The sequence below is a fragment of the Triturus cristatus genome, chromosome 6 (genome assembly GCF_964204655.1).
Source record: "Triturus cristatus chromosome 6, aTriCri1.1, whole genome shotgun sequence".
Lineage (NCBI taxonomy): Eukaryota > Metazoa > Chordata > Amphibia > Caudata > Salamandridae > Triturus > Triturus cristatus.
Window position 1 is genome coordinate 1,358,700,741 of NC_140589.1, and position 18,721 is coordinate 1,358,719,461.

An 18,721-nucleotide genomic window follows, 5' to 3' on the forward strand; every position below is an offset into this window, starting at 1 on the left:
AAGTGCTTATAAAGAACGCTAACTCATCTCCTGGTGTGGTATCTGTCTGTGGGGGGGAAGTTATTGGTCTGTACGATCGCTGGAGACGGCTCTCCCCGGAGACCTCTCCCCTTGTCCTCGGCCGACCCTCCCGGTCCGTCTAACACCTTGCAAAGGTGTGTAGTGCCATCCTGGCCTCCGCCTTTGGCCCTGCCCCACCCCCTGTGGTGGCGTCCTCCATCCCTGCACCCACAACGCCTCCCCTTTGCCCTAATGTCCCTGCGGTGCCTGGTGCTCCCCCCCCCTGATGGCCTCACCCCTGTGGAAGACGACGGCATGTAACTGTGCAGGCAAGCTAGGGGACACGCATACCACTGTGTCCCCCATCCAGCTGAGACTTATTGACTGCCCTATGGGCTTTGTGAAGATTTAACTGCCTGCAATCCACGGACACTGTGATCATGCTGAATAAAGCTTTATTTTTTTTTTCTTTCTGACAGTACTGCTATGCTGGTATTGGTGTTGGTGGCGCTGCTACATGGTTTTGGGTGGTGTTTATGTGTTGGGTGTGTGGGAAATGTAGTAGTGGGCTGCTCATTGGGGGGACCCTGGGATCTGTGTGCCATCACAAGGTGTTAGCTAACTTTCTTTGTTCATGTAAGCAGTTACTGCATGGTGCAATTGTCCCAGGGTGTATTCCTCCCTCTGTGTACCCTGATATCTTCCCTGCAGGGTGTTCCCAATCTTTAGCGCAGAGCTGTGTCTACATGAGCTGTGTGTGTGACGGAGCCCTTCTACTTTGGCCATGCATGCAGGGCCATGTCTCCACCTGCAACATTCGTGGCATCCTTGGTGATCACTGTACTTGTGTGTGGAGTCTGTTGACATGAGTTCATGGGGACATGTTCCCTTGTAGGCAGTATGCATGTGGGTACTTCCAGCCTCACACACATGTGTTGCACACCTCCTGTCTCTGGGCACTGCTGGGAGTGATAGGCACCCACCCCTCCTGTCGCAGGGCACTGCTGGGAGGACTCTGCACCCACCCCTCCTGTCTCAGGGCACTGCTGGGAGGACTCTGCACCCACCCCTCCTGTCTCAGGGCACTGCTGGGAGGACTCTGCACCCACCCCTCCTGTCTCAGGGCACTGCTGGGAGGACTCAGCACCCACTCCTCCTGTCTCAGGGCACTGCTGGGAGTGTTAGGCACACACCCCTCCTGTCTCAGGGCACTGCTGGGAGTGTTAGGCCCCCACCCCTCCTGTCTCAGGGCACTGCTGGGAGTGTTAGGCACCCACCCCTCCTGTCTCAGGGCACTGCTGAGAGGACTCTGCACCCACCCCTCCTGTCTCAGGGCACTGCTGGGAGTGTTAGGCACACACCCCTCCTGTCTCAGGGCACTGCTGGGAGTGTTAGGCACCCACCCCTCCTGTCTCAGGGCACTGCTGGGAGGACTCTGCACCCACCCCTCTTGTCTCAGGGCACTGCTGGGAGTGTTAGGCCCCCACCCCTCCTGTCTCAGGGCACTGCTGGGAGGACTCAGCACCCACCCCTCCTGTCTCAGGGCAGTGCTGGGAGTGTTAGGCACCCACCCCTCCTGTCTCAGGGCACTGCTGGGAGGACTCTGCACCCACCCCTCCTGTCTCAGGGCACTGCTGGGAGGACTCTGCACCCACCCCTCCTGTCTCAGGGCACTGCTGGGAGGACTCTGCACCCACCCCTCCTGTCTCAGGGCACTGCTGGGAGTGTTAGGCCCCCACCCCTCCTGTCTCAGGGCACTGCTGGGAGGACTCTGCACCCACCCCTCCTGTCTCAGGGCACTGCTGGGAGTGTTAGGCCCCCACCCCTCCTGTCTCAGGGCACTGCTGGGAGGACTCTGCACCCACCCCTCCTGTCTCAGGGCAGTGCTGGGAGTGTTAGGCACCCACCCCTCCTGTCTCAGGGCACTGCTGGGAGGACTCTGCACCCACCCCTCCTGTCTCAGGGCACTGCTGGGAGGACTCTGCACCCACCCCTCCTGTCTCAGGGCACTGCTTGGAGTGTTAGGCCCCCACCCCTCCTGTCTCAGGGCACTGCTGGGAGGACTCTGCACCCACCCCTCCTGTCTCAGGGCAGTGCTGGGAGTGTTAGGCACCCACCCCTCCTGTCTCAGGGCACTGCTGGGAGGACTCTGCACCCACCTCTCCTGTCTCAGGGCACTGCTGGGAGGACTCTGCACCCACCCCTCCTGTCTCAGGGCACTGCTGGGAGGACTGCTGGGAGTGTTAGGCCCCCACCCCTCCTGTCTCAGGGCACTGCTGGGAGGACTCTGCACCCACCCCTCCTGTCTCAGGGCACTGCTGGGAGTGTTAGGCCCCCACCCCTCCTGTCTCAGGGCACTGCTGGGAGGACTCTGCACCCACCCCTCCTGTCTCAGGGCACTGCTGGGAGTGTTAGGCACCCACCCCTCCTGTCTCAGGGCACTGCTGGGAGGACTCTGCACCCACCCCTCCTGTCTCAGGGCACTGCTGGGAGGACTCTGCACCCACCCCTCCTGTCTCAGGGCACTGCTGGGAGGACTCTGCACCCACCCCTCCTGTCTCAGGGCACTGCTGGGAGTGTTAGGCCCCCACCCCTCCTGTCTCAGGGCACTGCTGGGAGGACTCTGCACCCACCCCTCCTGTCTCAGGGCACTGCTGGGAGTGTTAGGCCCCCACCCCTCCTGTCTCAGGGCACTGCTGGGAGGACTCTGCACCCACCCCTCCTGTCTCAGGGCAGTGCTGGGAGTGTTAGGCACCCACCCCTCCTGTCTCAGGGCACTGCTGGGAGGACTCTGCACCCACCCCTCCTGTCTCAGGGCACTGCTGGGAGGACTCTGCACCCACCCCTCCTGTCTCAGGGCACTGCTTGGAGTGTTAGGCCCCCACCCCTCCTGTCTCAGGGCACTGCTGGGAGGACTCTGCACCCACCCCTCCTGTCTCAGGGCAGTGCTGGGAGTGTTAGGCACCCACCCCTCCTGTCTCAGGGCACTGCTGGGAGGACTCTGCACCCACCCCTCCTGTCTCAGGGCACTGCTGGGAGGACTCTGCACCCACCCCTCCTGTCTCAGGGCACTGCTGGAAGGACTGCTGGGAGTGTTAGGCCCCCACCCCTCCTGTCTCAGGGCACTGCTGGGAGGACTCTGCACCCACCCCTCCTGTCTCAGGGCTCTGCTGGGAGTGTTAGGCCCCCACCCCTCCTGTCTCAGGGCACTGCTGGGAGGACTCTGCACCCACCCCTCCTGTCTCAGGGCACTGCTGGGAGTGTTAGGCACCCACCCCTCCTGTCTCAGGGCACTGCTGGGAGGACTCTGCACCCACCCCTCCTGTCTCAGGGCACTGCTGGGAGGACTCTGCACCCACCCCTCCTGTCTCAGGGCACTGCTGGGAGTGTTAGGCCCCCACCCCTCCTGTCTCAGGGCACTGCTGGGAGGACTCTGCACCCACCCCTCCTGTCTCAGGGCAGTGCTGGGAGTGTTAGGCCCCCACCCCTCCTGTCTCAGGGCACTGCTGGGAGGACTCTGCACCCACCCCTCCTGTCTCAGGGCAGTGCTGGGAGTGTTAGGCACCCACCCCTCCTGTCTCAGGGCACTGCTGGGAGGACTCTGCACCCACCCCTCCTGTCTCAGGGCACTGCTGGGAGGACTCTGCACCCACCCCTCCTGTCTCAGGGCACTGCTGGGAGTGTTAGGCACACACCCCTCCTGTCTCAGGGCACTGCTGGGAGTGTTAGGCCCCCACCCCTCCTGTCTCAGGGCACTGCTGGGAGTGTTAGGCACCCACCCCTCCTGTCTCAGGGCACTGCTGGGAGGACTCTGCACCCACCCCTCCTGTCTCAGGGCACTGCTGGGAGTGTTAGGCACACACCCCTCCTGTCTCAGGGCACTGCTGGGAGTGTTAGGCCCCCACCCCTCCTGTCTCAGGGCACTGCTGGGAGGACTCTGCACCCACCCCTCCTGTCTCAGGGCACTGCTGGGAGTGTTAGGCCCCCACCCCTCCTGTCTCAGGGCACTGCTGGGAGGACTCTGCACCCACCCCTCCTGTCTCAGGGCAGTGCTGGGAGTGTTAGGCACCCACCCCTCCTGTCTCAGGGCACTGCTGGGAGGACTCTGCACCCACCCCTCCTGTCTCAGGGCACTGCTGGGAGGACTCTGCACCCACCCCTCCTGTCTCAGGGCACTGCTGGGAGGACTCTGCACCCACCCCTCCTGTCTCAGGGCACTGCTGGGAGTGTTAGGCCCCCACCCCTCCTGTCTCAGGGCACTGCTGGGAGGACTCTGCACCCACCCCTCCTGTCTCAGGGCACTGCTGGGAGTGTTAGGCCCCCACCCCTCCTGTCTCAGGGCACTGCTGGGAGGACTCTGCACCCACCCCTCCTGTCTCAGGGCAGTGCTGGGAGTGTTAGGCACCCTCCCCTCCTGTCTCAGGGCACTGCTGGGAGTGTTAGGCCCCCACCCCTCCTGTCTCAGGGCACTGCTGGGAGGACTCTGCACCCACCCCTCCTGTCTCAGGGCAGTGCTGGGAGTGTTAGGCACCCACCCCTCCTGTCTCAGGGCACTGCTGGGAGGACTCTGCACCCACCCCTCCTGTCTCAGGGCACTGCTGGGAGGACTCTGCACCCACCCCTCCTGTCTCAGGGCACTGCTGGGAGTGTTAGGCCCCCACCCCTCCTGTGTCAGGGCACTGCTGGGAGGACTCTGCACCCACCCCTCCTGTCTCAGGGCACTGCTGGGAGTGTTAGGCCCCCACCCCTCCTGTCTCAGGGCACTGCTGGGAGGACTCTGCACCCACCCCTCCTGTCTCAGGGCACTGCTGGGAGTGTTAGGCACCCACCCCTCCTGTCTCAGGGCACTGCTGGGAGGACTCTGCACCCACCCCTCCTGTCTCAGGGCACTGCTGGGAGGACTCTGCACCCACCCCTCCTGTCTCAGGGCACTGCTGGGAGTGTTAGGCCCCCACCCCTCCTGTCTCAGGGCACTGCTGGGAGGACTCTGCACCCACCCCTCCTGTCTCAGGGCAGTGCTGGGAGTGTAAGGCCCCCACCCCTCCTGTCTCAGGGCACTGCTGGGAGGACTCTGCACCCACCCCTCCTGTCTCAGGGCAGTGCTGGGAGTGTTAGGCACCCACCCCTCCTGTCTCAGGGCACTGCTGGGAGGACTCTGCACCCACCCCTCCTGTCTCAGGGCACTGCTGGGAGAACTCTGCACCCACCCCTCCTGTCTCAGGGCACTGCTGGGAGGACTCAGCACCCACCCCTCCTGTCTCAGGGCACTGCTGGGAGTGTTAGGCACACACCCCTCCTGTCTCAGGGCACTGCTGGGAGTGTTAGGCCCCCACCCCTCCTGTCTCAGGGCACTGCTGGGAGTGTTAGGCACCCACCCCTCCTGTCTCAGGGCACTGCTGGGAGGACTCTGCACCCACCCCTCCTGTCTCAGGGCACTGCTGGGAGTGTTAGGCACACACCCCTCCTGTCTCAGGGCACTGCTGGGAATGTTAGGCCCCCACCCCTCCTGTCTCAGGGCACTGCTGGGAGGACTCTGCACCCACCCGTCCTGTCTCAGGGCACTGCTGGGAGTGTTAGGCCCCCACCCCTCCTGTCTCAGGGCACTGCTGGGAGGACTCTGCACCCACCCCTCCCGTCTCAGGGCAGTGCTGGGAGTGTTAGGCACCCACCCCTCCTGTCTCAGGGCACTGCTGGGAGGACTCTGCACCCACCCCTCCTGTCTCAGGGCACTGCTGGGAGGACTCTGCACCCACCCCTCCTGTCTCAGGGCACTGCTGGGAGGACTCTGCACCCACCCCTCCTGTCTCAGGGCACTGCTGGGAGTGTTAGGCCCCCACCCCTCCTGTCTCAGGTCACTGCTGGGAGGACTCTGCACCCACCCCTCCTGTCTCAGGGCACTGCTGGGAGTGTTAGGCACACACCCCTCCTGTCTCAGGGCACTGCTGGGAGTGTTAGGCACCCACCCCTCCTGTCTCAGGGCACTGCTGGGAGTGATAGGCACACACCCCTTCTGTCTCAGGGCACTGCTGGGAGGACTCCACACCCACCCCTCCTGTCTCAGGGCACTGCTGGGAGGACTCTGCACACACACCTCCTATTTCTGGATATGTACGCTTGGAACATACACGGTGGGGGTACGCTCCATGCATACGAGGGTGAGGGTACGGGTCGTACTTACACTGTTGGGGTGGGTGTACGGTACGTACATACGCGGTTGGGGTGGGGGTACGCTCCATGCATACGCGGGTGAGGGTACGGGTCGTACTTACACTGTTGGGGTGGGGGTACGCTCAATGCATACGCGGGTGAGGGTACGGGTCGTACTTACACTGTTGGGGTGGGGGTACGCTCCATGCATACGCGGGTGAGGGTACGGGTCGTACTTACACTGTTGGGGTGGGGGTATGCTCCATGCATACGCGGGTGAGGGTACGGGTCGTACATACGCGGTTGGGGTGGGGGTATGCTCCATGCATACACGGGTGAGGGTACGGGTCGTACTTACACTGTTGGGGTGGGGGTATGCTCCATGCATACGCGGGTGAGGGTACGGGTCGTACTTACACTGTTGGGGTGGGGGTACGCTCCATGCATACGAGGGTGAGGGTACGGGTCATACTTACACTGTTGGGGTGGGGGTACGGTACGTACATACGCGGTTGGGGTGGGGGTACGCTCCATGCATACGCGGGTGAGGGTACGGGTCGTACTTACACTGTTGGGGTGGGGGTACGCTCCATGCATACGCGGGTGAGGGTACGGGTCGTACATACGCGGTTGGGGTGGGGGTACGCTCCATGCATACACGGGTGAGGGTACGGGTCGTACTTACACTGTTGGGGTGGGGGTACGCTCCATGCATACGCGGGTGAGGGTACGGGTCGTACATACGCGGTTGGGGTGGGGGTACGCTCCATGCATACGAGGGTGAGGGTACGGGTCGTACTTACACTGTTGGGGTGGGGGTACGGTACGTACATACGCGGTTGGGGTGGGGGTACGCTCCATGCATACGCGGGTGAGGGTACGGGTCGTACTTACACTGTTGGGGTGGGGGTACGCTCCATGCATACACGGGTGAGGGTACGGGTCGTACATACGCGGTTGGGGTGGGGGTACGCTCCATGCATACACGGGTGAGGGTACGGGTCGTACTTACACTGTTGGGGTGGGGGTACGCTCCATGCATACGAGGGTGAGGGTATGGGTCGTACTTACACTGTTGGGGTGGGGGTACGGTACGTACATACGCGGTTGGTGTGGGGGTACGCTCCATGCATACGCGGGTGAGGGTACGGGTCGTACTTACACTGTTGGGGTGGGGGTACGCTCCGTACATACGCGGTTGGTGTGGGGGTACGCTCCATGCATACGCGGGTGAGGGTACGGGTCGTACTTACACTGTTGGGGTGGGGGTACGCTCCATGCATACGAGGGTGAGGGTACGGGTCATACTTACACTGGTGGGGTGGGTGTACGTTCCATGCATAGGGGGGGTGGGGGTAGGGTCCGTACATCTCTATCCCCACGCTATGTGATGCTTGTGCGGGCCGTACCCAGGCCTTTGCCACGTGGGTACGATCTGTCCCGCCATTGTTGGGGTGACGTGGGTGTGGGCGTGGTACGTCTCGTACCCACGCTCTTGAGGCGTGGGTACGGGATGTACCGGTCTGGTTGTGTTGCCGGTTCGCGTGGTGACGGACTTCCGTTGTGGCGGTCGCTGGCTTAGCTGGACACGCCCCCACCCCCTCGTAGTGACCAGGGCATGGGTGTCAGGTATGTCCTGGGCATGTGTGGTGTGTGACTTTGGTGGGGGTTTTGTGGCCTGCCCTGGTCCTGCCACCCCCACCCCCCCCCTTTCCCCCCTCCCTTAGTTGTTCTGACCTTCTGCGGCGTCTGCGTCGGAACCTGTAGAGGAGGTGGACTGCTATGAGGGCCGGGATGACACGTAGGTTCGGGTCCATGTCTGTCCGTCGCGTACTGGTGGTCCTTGTTCGCGTCGTCCTGATTTCCCGGCAGTTTTTGGCAGCCGGAAAATATTCACCGTGCGGGATGACGTCGGTGCGAATCGTGATTCCTGGTTCGTGAATGGCAGGCTGCGAGCGTCCCGACGTCAGGTCAGCCCTTTCCCGGATCGCATTGGTAGGTTTATTTTGTTCGGTCGGGCTTTTCTACGAATCGTACAGAAATGGTGTTCCGTGCGAATCGTAATTCCTTGTTTGTAAATTTTGACGACCGGGTACGCGTCGGACGGAGATTTTGCTCCCTCCGACGGTTCGTACCCGGTTTTTACCGGATCGTGATCGGCACCAAAGTGTTTAATTTTTTATTTATTTTTATTTTCATTTTCCCAGACAATTGTTTGCAACTTTGTGGTTAAAATCTGTTTTACACATAACTCAAAACTCCAGCCAGCAGGCCAAAACCACAGCAGAAGCCTCACCAAGGAAAAAAAACCAAAAACAAAAGGTATTTCAAATCAACACTGTTATATATCCAACAATATATTAGTCAAACATTTAATTTATTAATTTAAATAAGATCCCACAATGCTTAAAATATGGGTTGTATTTGGAATAACTATTACTATTGTAACTCCAGGAAGGTGCAGCAGTAGGGAAAGTCTTGGATGGTGTTGGGGTATAATTTACTATTCTAACTCCAGGAAGGTGCAGCAGTAGGGAAAGTGTTGGATGGTGTAGGGGTATAAATTACTATTCTAACTCCAGGAAGGTGCAGCAGTAGGGAAAGTATTGGATGGTGTAGGGGTATACTTTACTATTCTAACTCCAGGATGGTGCATCAGTAGGGAAAGTGTTGGATGGTGTATGTGTATAATTTACTATTCTAACTCCAGGAAGGTGCAGCAGTAGGGAAAGTGTTGGATGGTGTAGGGGTATAATTTACTATTCTAACTCCAGGAAGGTGCAGCAGTAGGGAAAGTGTTGGATGGTGTAGAGGTATAAAATACTAATCTAACTCCAAGATGGTGCAGCAGTAGGGAAAGTGTTGGATGGTGTAGGGGTATAAATTACTATTCTAACTCCAGGAAGGTGCAGCAGTAGGGAAAGTGTTGGATGGTGTAGGGGTAAAATTTACTATTCTAACTCCAGGATGGTGTAGCAGTAGGGAAAGTGTTGGATGGTGTAGGGGTGTAATTTACTATTCTAACTCCAGGAAGGTACAGCAGTAGGGAAAGTGTTGGATGGTGTATGGGTAACATTAGAGCTAGTGTATTTACTTTTACATCCTAATTTGTTTTTCTTCTCTTCTCTTCACAGATAATGTCTACTCTTGAAGCAGCTAAATACATACAATCGAGGAAAGGGAAAAATTTATTAAACCATGCAGGATACATATATAGTAAGGAAAGAATAAGTTTTCCTAGAAATCATTGGAGGTGTGTGCAATACTACACTACCCATTGCAGTGGCAGAGCGGTTACACTTGATAATTTAGTTGTAAAAACAACAGAACATAACCACTCTGCCTCTGCAATGGAGGTAGAAATAAGAGAAACTGTTAATGAAATGAAAGCTATTGCAAGCACCTCCAATGATTCTACAGGATCCATTTTAAGAGAGGTTGTACAGCATGTCCCCAGTCATGTTGCTAGTAACATGCCTATAATTCCTAATTTGAGACGAATTATTCAAAGACAAAAGCAGGCAAGTAACATCCAATTATCTACACCACATACTTTTTCAGATATTAGAATTCCACATGATCTTCCTTTTTCTTTTTCTGATGAACCTTTCCTTCTGCATGATAACCAAAACCCTCAGAAACGAATTCTTATTTTTAGTACCTCACGTAACCTAGCAAAGTTAGAAAATAGTGAAATTTGGATGATGGATGGGACGTTTAAAAGTACACCCCATCCTTTCACTCAAATTTACACTATACATGCAAAAATTGACAATAATGTAATCCCCTTAGTATATAGTTTGCTACCTGATAAGACTTCTGCAACATACTCTGAACTTTTATCAGTTATTAAAAGTAAAACTTCTCAAAGTCCTAGGAAAATAATAATAGATTTTGAATTGAGCATGATCAATGTGATCAATAAAACGTACACGGATACCCAAATTCAGGGGTGTTTTTTCCATTTTTCCCAGGCATTTTGGCGTAAATTACAAAAAACATCCCTAGTTGCAGAATACTGTCGAGATAGCAAACTACAGTTTGAATTAAAAAAATTAACAGCACTTTGTTTTGTTCCTCCCGATAGTGTGGACGAGTACTACACTGCTATTATAGAATCTGTTTCTTATACAAGTAATGAAGAGAAATTGGCACCCATCCTAAATTATTTCGAGGACACATGGATTGGGCACCTAAGCAGATCGGGTCGCAGGAGAAAGCCACGATTCCATGTGGAGTGGTGGAACTGTTACACGAGCTGTTTAGAGGGAGAAGCAAAAACAAATAATGCCATTGAGGGATGGCATAACTCCTTGAACCATACAATTGGCAAACCTCATCCAAATTTCTACTCTTTCTTGGAAACTTTGAAGAAGGAGCAAAGTTTTCAAGAAATGAGACTTGCCCAAACACTTGCAGGTAGTCTAAACCCACGAGTAACTGTCAAAACTAAGGAAATGTCTGAGAGACTATTGGCTATATTACAACAATTTAGGTTGTGTGTGGCTCTAGACTACCTGGAAAGTCTTGCTAACATTCTTTCTTTCTAAAAATAGTTATGTACTTACTTTCCTGCTTTGCTTCAAATTTAAATATCCTTTAATTACAATTGGCATACAATTATTTTTCAAACATTTTTTCAAAATTACGAGTCGGGTCTCCTATTGTTTGTATTTTTTTTTACAAATCTTCATTTTTTTTCCAAACAACCAATGTATCCAAAGCAACTTTTCCATAATATTTGTCCAACTTTCCAAATTTCAATAGCAAGTAAATAATTATTAGAAAACTTCCTAACTAACTACCACCCATAAAATCCAAAAAAACTCTACCTATTCAAATTTTCAAAAGTTAATCCATTTTCCGAAATGCACATTGCTGCATAAACACCAAATTAATAACAATCTTTTTTCCACAAATTATGAATACGCAAACTTTTTTTTTTTTTTAAATGAAGATATAAATCATTTGTAATCGTTCCGAAGTTTTGAAAATAACATTTTAAATAGTAATTTTAATTACTGTCACAGTTACTTACATTTTTTTAAGAACAAATACATTTTCGCGACCCGACATAGGCATACACTAATGACATGAACGTGGACATGCTTTTATTACATTTTAAACATCAATTAGTTATTCCGCAACCTCTCCTTATTCCTTTTTTACTATATATGTATCTTTTTTTAACTTTATATCTTTAAATAAATGTGAAAAAGTTTCCTACCTGGACGCAGATCAGCTTCCTGCTGCTTCCTCCTCCGATGCTCTCCAAAATGGCGCCTTACGTTTACGTTCACGTCATGATGTCATCGCGTGCATCAATGTTAAAAAAGGACTATTTTATTTACTATTTCAATAAATATATGTTTAAAAATAGTAATAAATAATGTATAAATTTTCTAAAATATGTACAATATGTTATAAAAAACAATAAATCCAAAATGTTTTTTCTATGTTTTTTCAAATAAAGAAATAGTTAATAAACCTTATTTGTTTACTGTTTTTTATTATTATTTTGTTATTTAAACATGTAAAATGTAAATTATAGTATGTCAATTTACTAAATGTGTTCCTTACCTCTACTCTATTTTCATTTTCTTCTCAAACTTGCTTTTTCTTCTCTTTTTGCTCCTTCTTTTCTTGTTCCGCAGGTTGTATCTTCATAAGCTGCCAAAATAAATGAAGGACAATTTAGCACATAGACTTCAATGCAAAAGCGTGGGAATTTTTTTAAAGTAAGTACTAGTTTCTTAGTTCTATTTTCTTTTGGTATAATTTCATGTTAAATTATTTTATAATAACTCTATTAATATTTAAAAAATATTTTTTTTATTTTTTATTTTTTTTAACATTATTCATATTTAATATTTAAATACTCCAAAAGTACTCTTTCTTTTATTATATATTTTATTTCATTAATTACATTTTTAATAAGAAGGTTAAAAATACTCAAGTATTAATCACTCATAATACTACTCATTTATTATACTTTTTTTTTTTTTACTTAAAAAATACTCTTTCATATTTAAAAAATACTCAAGTATTAATCTTTTATAATACTACTCATATATTTTATTTTAACATATTTTTTAAATAATTTATACACAATAATTACTCTTTCATATTTTTTAAATATAGTGTTTAATATAAATAATAATATATTAATTAATTATTTTTTAAATAAACCAACAGTACTCTTTCTTATTTTAAATATATTATATTATTAATTACATTTTTAATAAGAAAGATAAAAATACTCAAGTATTAATCTCTCATAATACTCATTTATTATACTTTTTTATTTATTTGATTCAACTTAAAAAATACTCTTTCATATTTCAAAAATACTCAAGTATTAATCTTTTATTTTACTACTCATATATTTTAATTTTACATATTTATTAAATAATTTATACACAATAATTACTCTTTCATTTTTTTAAAAATATAGTATTTAATATAAATAAAAAAATATTAATTAATTATTTCTTAAATACTCCAAAACTACTCTTTCTTTTTTAAAATATTTTATATTATTAATTACATTTTTAATAAGAAAGATAAAAATACTCAAGTATTAATCTGTCATAATACTGCTCATTTATTATACTTTTTTTATTTATTTAATTAAACTTAAAAAATACTCTTTCATATTTTATACATACTGAAGTATTAATCTTTTATTTTACTACTCATATTTTTAAATTTTTCGTAATAATTAAATAATTTATACTCAATAATTACTCTTTCATATTTTTCAAATATAGCATTTAATATAAATAAGAAAATATTAAATAATTATTTTTCAAACATCAATTTTCAAAAATTTAAAAAATGCATTGTAATGGTATATGCGTTGTAAAAGTACTTACCATATAAAAGCATGCGTTGTAAATGCATGCGTTGTAAAAGCTTTTGCGTTGTAAAAAATGCGTTGTAATAGCATTGCGTTGTAAAAGTTGCGTTGTAAAGGTTGTTTCCCATGAAGGGCTGCCACTGCTTGTGAGGTAGAGGCAGATTTTTCCATGCCATGTACTATTCCCTTTTGGGAATTAGTCAAACTTTATGAATAGGCACATGGGATTGATCAACAGAGCAGAGACACTGTCTAGGCACTTATTTTAAAATGTGATCCTAAAAATATGCAGGGACTAATTGGTTAATCAATTGAAATGACATCTAGACCCCATACAAGAGCATCTGATCCTTCAGAAGTAGCAAGCACCTCAACCTCTGGGATACTGTTATGGGTTCTTCGTTCTCAAGGCTGTACATGTGGCCAGAGGACACATCCTTTATCAATTATGACAAAGCAAAGAATAATCTGTCAAACGGACATAGGTAGGGTTATAAGAATAAGGGATTTTGATGTAGTGCTTCCTGACACTCTTTCCACATTTCTTTGCACTGTAAATAACAAGTGTTACTATTTGTCTGTTTGCTGGGTACTAAATGTGTGCACTGTTGAAAAATAGATGGATAAGAAAGATTTGGTCAAAGTCAGATTTGTAACGTATAGATTGCCTACTCTCAAATGAAATAAAGGACCCAAGTCTGGATCCGGGTACATCATGAGCAGAAAATGAAAGACATTTATAATCATCTGTTTCTACCAAAAACAGGATTTGATAATCCTGGCCACTGAACTTTTAAATACTTTACTGTCTACGATGAAGCCCGTGTTGTTGAATCTTTTAGTGAATGGTCACCTGCTTCCCTCAAAATGGGACTAAGGGCCGGATTACAATGTCGGGCAGTCGGACTGCCGACAGCCATTGTGGAGGTCGGGAGACCGCCTGATGAGCATGTAGTGGTCCAACTGATGTATTGCCATCGGACCACCGAGCTGGCATGCCATGGCCATGGAAAAGAGCGGCAGAACATGCCATCACCATGCATCAGCTCCTCCACCTCTGTGTACTGTGTTCCATGCACCATGTCGTGCATGGCCCACGGTGCACTGAGGTAAGTGCAACGGAAGGGGGTTCACTACATGTGCCCCAGGGACTCTTTTCCTTGGCCTATGATCCATATCTGACAACCTTATCATGGCAGGGTTGCTACAATGAAATGGCTGTCGGAAAAGTATATTGCAATCCCAAACTCCTAAAATGTGCTTAATACATAATAAAAAGCATTTTAACAGTTGCAAACGCCAAACCTGATGGTTTTAGACTATTACACTGCTCAGTGCCTCTTGCCCCTGGTCCCCTTTACTGCTTTGATCATAGGTAAAAACGTGACTTTGTTTCCGAAAGTGGGGCCTGTAAAATATTTGTTCTATTCCAATTGTTTACTTTAAGAAGGACTAGTTTTGTAACTCCCATGACAAAATAAACTCCAGTTAGGCGCATGAATATCAGATACCCAAGCCACTTAACCCAGGTAATAAACAACAGAAATCTCCTGGAGCACGATTCCAATTTTTACAGAAGATTTCTGACTTTTATAGAATTTGCAAAAAACTCTAGCGTAAATTTAGAAATTAGGGCAGTGTGATGTTGAAAATGTTGCATAAATAAAGATGCAGAAATGTGCTTTAAACAATTAAAATGTTTCCCAGTGAAGATCTTTTTCTTAATGGGAAATCCTCTCCCGTTGAACCATGTTAAATACTAAGGAGAATATTCACAAGGAAGTGGCGGAGAGAGGCATTAGCCTTCTTGGCTTAACGCCTCTCTCCGCCACTTCGGAAATGCAAGGCTGCACCATATTCATAAGGATATGGTGCAGCCTTGCCTATCCCCCTGCGATGGCGCTAAGTTTAACAGCTTAGCGCCAACGCAGGCACCCTTTCACCAGAGTGCATGGGTGTCTGTGTGCAGGGGAGGATTGTTTATGTGTAGTAAGGTGTCCCTTCCTGTACATAAACAGTCCTAAATGCAATTCTCTCACTTTCATGTGTGCAGCACACATGAAAGTAACAGAATGGCTTTTTAAAAAAAGGTTTCTTTATGTACAGGAAGGGACACCTTCCTGTACATTCACAAACCATGGCAATTTGCTTTTTCGATGTGTGCTGCTCAAGGCAGCAAACATGGAAAAAGCAAAAACGAGGAGAAATGAAGCATTTCTCCTAATTTTTCCTGTTTAAGACCAGGATTTTGCTGGTCTTAATTTTTGCTCTGCCTCCTATTTACTCTGCCCTTGTGACTAGGGGGCAGCTTCAAAAATCAATGGATGTAGCGGTGAAACGCCCACCGCAACACCCATTGCACGCCCCTTTCATGCTAAATACAGCGTGAAACGGTGCCTTATTCACAAGGCAGCGTTAAGCCATGTTAGGTGGCTTAACACTGCCTTGTGAATAATAAAGCAGTCAAAACATTAGCTCTTGATAGATCAAGTGGCTGCAGTGACATTGTGGATCTACTTACAAAGCAGGATAAGTCTTGTAACGTGCCAATAGGTGCCTAACAATGTGCTGAATGGGTTGTGCAGAAGGAGCGCTTCTGGTAGCAGAGTATATCAGCAATGCGTCCTAAAAGTGCCTTTGAAGCAAAATCAAGAAACTCAAACAATAACTTAACAACCATTGAGCAGATCGAGCTGTGGTTATCCATGACTGGGGGACTTGTGCCCGCCTGAATGGGGGAGAGCTTGCAGAATAGGTGCCTGGGGCACGTTAAAGGGAGCATACTAGGGGATAGTAGGGAGAGGGTCCCATCCGGCAACCCCGTTGCACGGCTCTGCTGAATATTTCAATTAAAAAGTTGCAGCACCTTGAGTTTGGGGGGGGGGGGTTAAATCATGTATATTCCAGGCATGTGAAGAAGTTAATTAAGGGTTGCCAAATACGGGCAAACTTGGAGTCAGTTTGAGTGAGTCCGTGTGTTAGAAGTTCCATGGCCATGACATGACATGGCTGCGTGGACCACAGGGCTACCTTCCAGTGAAGTGTTATGAGCTGTTTAACTACACCTAACATGTGGCACGCAATTTGCCAATCCGTGTTAGTCATGGCCTCCAGCTCCATTGGATGGACCTCCAGGATAGTTGTTGTGTAAGAGGGGGAAGGGGGAATCCTAGGACACCCATGATGTGACCCAAAATTACCTCCCATTATAAAGTGGTGACGGAGCATGACCACCATATGTGTTGGAAGTCATCTGGAGCAACTCCACAACACCAGCAGAGGTCAGACGTGGTACGATTCATGGTGTGGAGACAGGATGGTATGTAATACCACGGTGTCATTATTTTATACGCCTTCTCTCACTGTTGTGTGCTGTGGTAAGTTTTAGGGATGTCCCTCCAATGTGTCTCCCATTGTTTCTGTGAAATGCCCTCAGTGGAGCTTACAATTGTATTGGGTAGGTATGCAGGCGGGATGTGGTTGAATATTTGAGTATCTGGTAGGTATGAGAGATCAGCCCTCCAATGCCATCATATGCCCTAACCAGTGTCTCAAAAAGTGTGAATTGTCTGGTTGCTCCCTGAATTTTGGGTGGGTGTAGGGCCTAATGCCGCCAATGGTAATACTGTAGTCGCGACTGCTCCGGCAAGTGAAATCCCTTTTTACACTAATCAAATGTCTTGATGGAGGGACTGGCGAAGAGATCGTACAGCGTGCAACAGTCCCGACCTCCCAGTTATGAAATGAGTTGGGCACGAAAGCCGGTGTGAACTCGGGGTTGCACAGCATGGGGATGTTGGTGTAGGTGAATGTAGTGCATCTTCACGCCAGTGCGATCCCATCCCAGACCTCGAGGATGGTCATATTGGGGGTTGCGAGGTAGGCGCTCTGCAGCAGCAAAGATGTTTTCGCTTTCCCTCACCAACGATTAAGATATGAAACGCAGGCGCAACGCTCAGTAGTATTCCAAAAGGTTGGGGCTCGCCAACCCCCCTCAGTTCCTAGGAAGCATTAAAACTGAATGTTATGGGGGTAGGAAGTGCCTGGAATAAGTATAGTATCCTGGGGAGGATGGACATGGAGCCAAGATATATGCAAGAGTCACCACTGCTGAAAACCGTCTAAGATAGACTTTCAATAGGGTGCCCAGTTAGCCCTCATCGAGGTCAACACAGTAGGAGTCAATCTGAGCCCTAGGTAGCGGATGTCCTGTGATGCCCACTGGAAGGGGACCTGGTCTTGTATAGCCAGGAGATCCTGCTTGGGTATTGTAAGGTTTAAGGCCTGGGATTTGAACATGCTAGCCTTAAAGCCCGAAACTCATTCATAAGCCGTCAGTGCTGTAACAACTGCCGGGAGAGAGGTCGCAGGGCGAGTGAGCATCTGCAAAAGATTGTTTGTAAACAGACTCTGCTTGTTGGCACCACCGCCAAAGAGGATACTCCCAAGAGCATCCATCTGCATAATAGGGATTGCCAAGGGTTCCACCACCAGGGCAAACAACAGCAGCAAAAGAGGGCATCCCTGAGCGTTCCTCAAATGAAGTGCACCGGCCTTGTATGGAGGCTGTTGACTCGAATAGCAGTGGTGGGGGCTAGATAAGAGGCCAAGATTCAGGATTTCATTTTTGGCCCGAGGCCAACCTTTCCCAGCACTGCCCTTGGAAAGGCCTAGTTTACCTGGTCAAAGGCCTTCTTCGTGTCAAGTGAAAGAAGGCAGGCTGGAATGCCACCCACTGAATGTTGTCCGCCCCTGTTCGTTATGGAAAAATCCAACCTGGCCGGGGTCGAGCAGGCTGGAGAGATAAAGCTCCAGATGGTTTGCCAGGATCTTAGTGTGGAGCTTTGAGTCTGTATTCAAAAGTGCAATGGGGCGAAATGACACGCACAGGAAGGCATCCTTTCCAGGCTTGGAATTGAGGGTAATCTCTGTTGCAGCCATCATTGAGGTGAAAGAGTTGAAGAGCCCCAAAAAGCGGTTCTAGAGAAGTGGGACGAAAGCTCTTGGTCCTAGAGAAGCGGTAAGAAAGCACTATAAAAAGTGATCGAAAGCCCTATCTGGGCCAGGCATTTTGGCTGAAGGGAGGTCCTTTAGAGCCCGCCGTAATTCAGCAAGTGTAATGGGGGGCCTCCAGCAGCTGTGCATGAGTCGGGTCCGGGGGGTCTTAAGAACAGGCATCGAGATAGGAGTCAATGTGGTCTTGAGGAACCTTGTCAGCTGTGTGGCCCAGTCAGCACCAACTTTTCCAATCTTGGCAATGTGGGTGCTAGCCTGTTTCTGGTGCAGTTTGCATGCCGAGAACAATTGCATCTTATCTCCTCTTGTAGTACCACTGCAGTAGAGCCCTTTCTGCTTTATTGGTTCTAGGTGTGAGAAGCTTGCCTTGGAGTAGAGCCAGTTGTCTTTTGTTGCACCTTAAGAGCTCTGACTGGTCAGGACGATCGAGGGATTTGATCTCTGCGGTAAGGCATATTTCCACTAACTGAGATTCTCTCACACGAGCACTGGCTATAGAGGAGATCATCCCCTTAATGGTGGCCTTAAAGCCATCCCACAGTCTGTGGCTTGTGATCTCCGGGAGATCATTTAGCTCAAAATAGTCAGTGAATCCCTTTTGGATGTCTTATGCATCTACTGGATCTCTCAGGAGTTGAGGGGTGAACTTCCAGTGTGGCTGCAACTTCCGCTCGGAACCATCCCAGCTCCAGACGATCT